This window comes from Manis pentadactyla, chromosome X (genome assembly GCF_030020395.1).
Source record: "Manis pentadactyla isolate mManPen7 chromosome X, mManPen7.hap1, whole genome shotgun sequence".
Lineage (NCBI taxonomy): Eukaryota > Metazoa > Chordata > Mammalia > Pholidota > Manidae > Manis > Manis pentadactyla.
The window spans coordinates 128,286,272-128,293,462 of record NC_080038.1 but is presented as its reverse complement, the minus strand read 5'-3'; positions in this window follow the sequence as shown (position 1 = coordinate 128,293,462).

Below are 7,191 nucleotides of genomic sequence, written 5' to 3'. Positions count from 1 at the left end.
TGAAATCCATCCATCATGTTGTTCTGCATAGCTGTAGTTTGTTCTTTCTCAGTGCTTTTTAACAGCATCTCACATTATTAAAATATGACATTTTATTTCTCCATTTTCCTGGGACTGGATGTGTTGTTTTTAGTTTGGAACTATTAGGGATAATGCTACTATGAACTCTCTTGTCCATGTATTTTGGTGAACATCTAAATCATTCTTTAAATTTTTTTATTTTGAAATAATTTCAGACTTAAATGCCAAAGTATTTCAAAGAATTCCTATATATTCTTTACTGAAATTTCATTCTTGTAAAAAATAACCATATAGTATTCCATTATAAATACTCAAAGAAAACATTTACCTCTAATTTCCCCCATACACTTAAAACTTTTTGCTTCTTTTGTATTCTGTTATAGAAATTTAAGCAAAATATATACTTAGCCTGTGATCCTATTCTTTGAATTAAAAGATACAGTCATACTTCTGATTTACATTTTTATCAATGCCTTTTCAAATCTGTGGTTCATAATTTCCAATTGCTTGACTGTTTTTCAGAAACAGCTATAGATCCTTACATTTCTAATCAAATTTCCTCATTGAAATTCCTTTCATTCCTCCTGGATTTTTGAAGCCAGCCTGCTTTCTGCCCATTTGAAATGTAGAAGAAAGTATCTGATTTCTCCGAAGCCTGCTTCCGCTAAGCCAGGGCCATTAGAGGCAGTCTGGATTTGGGTCTTCATGAGCCTTTTTCCAAGTGAGCTGACCCCAAGACTGAGAGTCTGGCTACAAGACCTACAACTTGTGGTCAGTAAAGGGATGTGTTTTTATAAACGTCCATTGATGAGTGATCAACCAATACATGCACACACACACACATTTGTGCATGTATGTACACACACTCAGACTGAACTTGAACTTATGGGCCTCCCACACAGGCAAATCTTTGCTTCAGGGAGCTTTAATGGGAAAATGGATTGTCCACAGAAACGTCATCAGAAAATTCAATTAAAAGCAAGCCATTTAACTGAGAAGTTCACGTCTGTGTTTTGTGTATCTCCGGCACTTGCCCTTTCCACTCCAACTTAATTTGGAATACTTAGTGTGTACAACAGAAGTTTACTCCATTTCCCATAAGACAACGGTGTTCACATTTAATGCTCTGACCCACTGACACTCCTCATAATTGCATGTCACCAGAACAGGGTTAGCCCAAAAGATATTTTCTCTTCAGAATCATATGACTATCTTGCTGAAAACCCACCCTTTTCTGGCCTGTTTTTTGTTAACTTATCCCAGCACAATAGATGCTGACAATCTGTAGGCCCTCACTACACACTTCTTGCTTGATGAAGGCAAAATATCTAGGCAAAGCAGAGGACCGAATAGACTGTCAATCCTTTGGAAATGCCTTCTACCCCATTATTCTAAGATTCTATCATTGTTTGCCAATCCAACAGCATCCCCAAATTTTTATACATGTTATCCATATGTTTCTGATGTCCGTATGTTTAAATTACTAAAAGGCAGATTTAGGAAAGCAACTCATTGTCAGAGATCCCTTAGGATCCATCTTATTTAACTACCAGCCAGATGTCTCATTTTCCCGGTAGGAAATAGACTTTGAACTTGGGAAGTTCACATTCTGTTTTTCACTCATCTCAACACAGTGAGAGGATTTTCAAATTGGTCAAGTGAGCCTCTTCTATCCCAGAGCAATGGAGCATGGTTTGCATTGTGTGGGCTGTCACTGGAGTTGGGCTGTGAGTCAGGAAATCTGTGTTCTGCTTCCAATTTCCCTACAACATTCAGGATGACCTCTGGGAGGTCACACCTTCAGGGACTTTTGTTTCACCATAAATAGAGAATCATGCCTTGCCTACAATGTCAGATTGTAGAAAAGAGATGTGCAAAAATGTTTGGAGCTTGCTGAAGGAAACATAATCACAGAATCCCAAAGTGGCATGCCATCACAGTAATTAGATTTTTTAATTCTGTAAAATGAGCCTACTTAAATTTAATTGTGTCCCATGCATTCATATAGACTTCTATGGTATTAGAGGATCTTTAGAGAAACCATCTATCCCAACTGTCCATCTGGCCAATAAACTTTTTTAGTAGCATCCTAACAGACATAAGCCCTCTGCTTGCATACTGCCTGCCCAGGGGGTTTACTACTGCTTGAACAGCCTTTTCTTTGTTGAACCACTTTTGTCATTAGCCATGTCTTTCTTAAATTAAGCTGGAACCCGTGTCTGTGTAACTTCTGCCTGCTGCTCCTAATTCTTTCCTCTAGAGTCACAAAGACCAAGTTTGTGCTTTCTTCCACAGGATGGCTCTTCAGATGTTTGAAGATGGCTCCTATCCTGTTTCTCCTTCTCCAGAGAAATGTTATTTTTCTTAGCATCAAATTCTACCTCCTTGAGATGCTAATTAATGGTAAGACTCCGGTGCCTGGGGCATCCTGCCTGACATCTCCCAAGAGGAGCTCAAGAATCTCATCCAAACAACACCACATACAGAGTCCTGAGCCAAGGGGACCAGAAGGTGAGACCCTCCTTCAGCTCTCCCTCATGTACCCTGAATAGGTAGAAGGGCTTGATTTTGATAACTTGCATTCTGTTTAAACCCTGTTGATTCTTGGGGGGTTTTAAAGTTACTGTGAGGAGAAATTGACAATGGCAGATACTAAACAAAATGAAAGCTAAAGTGACAACCAAATGATGGCCTTTCTTTAGTGCAAATGAAGGGGTAGATATTTATTGAGCATCTACAAGACTCAACGTTTTGTAAGTGAAGACGCTGAGGCACAGAGAGGTTAAGTGACTTTCCCCAAGTCACACAGCAAGAACTTGGAATCTGTCTGCTTGCCAGGCTCCAGGCTGTTCCACTAGGCCAAGCTGCCTCCCCTTTGATGTGGCTAAAATGTGTGTGACTCCTGTTCTGTGAAAGGGTAGGAAATGTCCATTCCTAATTCTGTTCTTCCTCTGGGTGATCCATGGTTGCATTGCTCTGTAGAAGCACTGGATGCACCTTTACTTTCCTGAGCCTGGCGGCAGACTCCTGGATTCTTCCAGTAACCTGTGCTTTCCCCTTTCCCCCACAATAGGAGATGTTAGCAAAGGCTTTGCTCATATCCTGACCAAAGTAAACAAACTCATAGGAACCAGAATCTCCTGGGAAGGCATGGGTATCAACCAAAACTTTAAAAGCCTTTATGAGGTCCAGGGCTCACACAGATTCTTGCCCTCAGAAGGGTCCAGCACTAGCTGGAATGCCCCACTATGACCATTTTAAAATTCTTTAAGTTTTTTGAATAAGGGACTCCATATTTTTATTTTGCATAAGCCCCACAAACCTATGTAGCCAGTCCTGATTAGGCCAATATGACCCTTACACCTGGGCAAATAGGGCCTCTGCCCTGTGTCTTACACTTTAAAAGGTCTCACCTGTGCTGCCATGTGCTGGTAAATGTTTAACAAACGGCTCTCTGAGGGGGGTGTAAGCAAGAGAAAGTCTTGGTTTGTAGCATTTGTTGATTTCCATGGTGTAAATAATCCCAGCACAACTGATTTCAAGTTACCAAAATGATATCCTCAAACTCACGGTTAGAACGAAATGCTCCAGTTGGTGCTCACGAGCCTGTATGAGCCAGTTCTAACACTCCATGGTGACATAGTTCAAAGGCCAATGAACAAATGAGTAAGCAAATGAATGAACGAGTGAGCACAAGAACACAGGGGTGCTTCTGTAACTTGGGACCTGTAATCCTAAACATCTATTCTTATGAATAATTCTATTCATATTCCAGGGAAACACTTCTTTGTAGCTCTTGTCCTCTTTCCTGCTCCAACCACAGTAACAACAGCAAAACCTGTCTGAATTTCGTGAAGGCTTCTGGGCAGTGCAGCTGCTGAGGTCAAACATGGTGTGGGTAAAATTGTAATATTTCCAGAATATCTCGCCTGGCTTTAGTGCATCTGCATATCAACAGGTATTCCTCAGGGGTGGAGAGTTGTAGTTCATCGCCATATCAATGGGTACTTACCTGGGCTACCGAGGGCTTATCTGAACCTGAGAGGTTAGGGGGAGGTCTTGCTTTCTTCTGCCAGAGCAGGAGAGAGAAACAGCCCTGGACCACAGTTTGTAAGCAATAAACACGTTTTAAACTTTATTTCTTCCTTTGACTGATTTTGGTTTTAGATATACTTTGACCCCGGAATTTCCTCTCCCTGGAGTTATATCTGGCAGTAGTTGGCAGGACCTCTGAACCCAAAATCTGTCATAATGGGTGTGACCTTTGGGGGGGCTGTCTCTAGAGATGATGGGGAGATGTCTGGAGCCCCCTCTGTGGCTGGTGGGGAGGCCCAGTGGATGCAGTGGCAGAGGGTGCAGCTATACCTGTTATTGTCCCCCCACCTGTGGGGCTTCCAATTTGGGAGCCCCTAATGGGGAACTGGTCTAGGGTAAAGTACCTCCTACAGGGGTGGGGTCTTCCCCAGAACTGGGGAAGGGTGGGCACACCAGAAGCTGCAGAATTAGCCCTCCATGAGATAGAAAGCTGCTTAGATGCCCTGAGTGGCCGTGTAGTGGCTGGCATTGTAGGGTCTCTTTTCATGGAGATAGTGGAAAATGTTGTCCAGGAGAGAGGATTATCGAGAGTGTTAGCGAGGAGCGAGAGGGACTTAGGTGGTAGAGAAACACAATTCAGCATCACTTGGAGGAGCTGGGCGATGACCTATGGGACACTGTTAAGGAAGAGAGACAGTTACTGAAAAGACAGGTCACACTGCTGGAAGATCCCTTAACAGCAGCGAGGGGGAGGTGGCAGGAAAAGCCGCACTGCAGGAGGCAGTGGGGAGGGGGAGGAAAGAGTGGTGCCTTCAGCCCCACAGATGGAGGAGGAGCCATGGGCCGATCTGCTGAGGCCACTGCCAGAGGTACCATCCTCTCCGGTTTTAAAGGCCCGCCCAGCTGTAATGAAGAGAACAAAAATGAAACAAGAGCTCCCTAGGGGAAGGAGCCATCCACAAAGCTGGTGGACATGAGTGTCTGGTATGGGCAGAAGCCATCAGAATCTCTGCCTACATGGCTTTTACGTCTCTGGGATATGGGGGTGGAAAACGTTATGTCAGGTACTGAGATGAGTAGAATGGCTTCCCTGATGACTCACCCTTCCCTTTGGCAGTGGTTGCAAAATGCCCATCATGCCTCAGGGAATCAGACACTCCTGGAATGGCTGACAGCTGCCATCAGGGTAGTTTGGCCTAATCAGGGTGATTTATCGTATTTACCCAGTAGTTGGAAAACGTATGCAGAGCTCCAACAGGTACTGCAGGAATTGGGTATGAAAAATATCATCCATAATATGGACCCCCAGGGCCCCGATGAGGAGGTGTTCACTGTAGGAATGAGAAACCTGGTGCTGCATACAGCTCCCACATCTCTCTTTGGGTCCCTAATAACTACTCTTGCCCCCCACATAGGGCAACCCGTAAGTGAGGCTACTCGTACTTTAGCAGATCTAGGAGAGGATGAAGCAATAAGGGCATGGAAGGCAGGAAGAAAACCAGAAATTAACAAGTATGAGGCATGTGGGAGACAGCTGTGCCTCTTCCACCTGGGGCTGTGCTTGGAGTGGGAGCAGCGCTTCTGCCGCCCTAGGCCTGCGATGTTGAGGTATTCTTCCTAGACGCTCACAGCCGCTAACACACTGAGCATAACCTGTTGGCACTTAAGGGCACCTGCATGGGACCCTACCTCACCGGTGCCCCCTCCTACCTGGAGAGCCCAGTGACAGACTGCCCATGCAGAGGACGTGCCCTCAGGCCTCAGGACTCTCGCAGTAACTGTACTGAGATAAAGTGTGGAAAATCAAAAAAATAGAAAAGAATGAGTGTCGGCTAGGATGTGGAGAAATTGTACCGCTGGCATAAATGTAAATTGGTGCAGCTGCTCTGGAAATCAGTATGGTGGTTCCTTAAAAAATTGAAAGTAGAATTACTATATAGTCTAGCAGTTCCACTTCTGGGTATGTATCCAAAAGAATTGAAAGTTGGGACTTGAACAGGTATTTCTACAGCCATGTTCATAGCAGCATTACTCACAGCAGAAAGCAACCCAAGTGCCCATCCATGGATGAAGGGATAAACAAAATGTGGTCTGTCCATACAATGGAATGTTATTTAGTCTTAAAAAGAAAGGACATTCTGATACATGCTGTACAGTATGGATGACCCTTGAGGACATGATATCAAGTAAAATCAACCAGTTAAAAGGACAAATACTATATGATTCTACTTTATATGAGGTCCCTAGAGTAGTGAAATTCATACAGACAGAAAGTAGAAGGATGGCTGCCAGGGGCTGAGGGTAAGGGGAATGGGGAGTTATTGTTGGTGGGCACAGAATTTCAGTTTTGCAGGATGGAGAATGTTCTGTGAATGGATGGTGGTGATGGTTGCACAACAATGTGAATGTACTTAATGCCACTAAACTGTACACTTAAAAATGGTTAAATTGGCAAGTTTTGTGTTATGTATGTTTTTACCACAATTTTTAAAAATTGAAGGAAAAAAGAGATTAAAGGTAGACAGGGGGAAGTGCCTTTTTCATATGCCGTGAGATCCCTGGGCTGAATTCTCCTGATGTTAGAGCCTGCTGAAATCTCTGAGTTAGGCCCTTATTACAATCACCTGTGGAGCCCTAAAAAGTAATGATTATGAAATCAGAATCTCTGGAGTTGGATCCCTGGACACTGATGCTTTCCAAAGCTGCCTAGGTGATTCTCATGTGTAGCCAGGGTGGAGAGCCACTGCCTTATATACCCTCTGTAGACCCCTGCAACTCAAATTTCTAGGAAATTTTGTTTTTATGGTAAAATATACATAACATAAAATTTACCATTTAAACCACTTTAAAATATACAATTCAGTGGCACAAAGTACATTTGCAATGTGTGCAACCATCACCACTATCTAGTTCTGGAACTTTTCCATTACCCCAAAAGGAGACTCCACATGCATTGGAAGCCACTCCCTACTCCTCCCTCCCCCAAGCCCCTGGCAACCACCATTCAACTTTCTGTCTTTATCAAATCTGACTACACTAGCATTTCATATATGTGGAATCATACAATATCTGTCCTTTTGTGTCTGGCTTATTTCACTCAGCATAATGTTTCCAAAGTTGATCCATACTGTATCA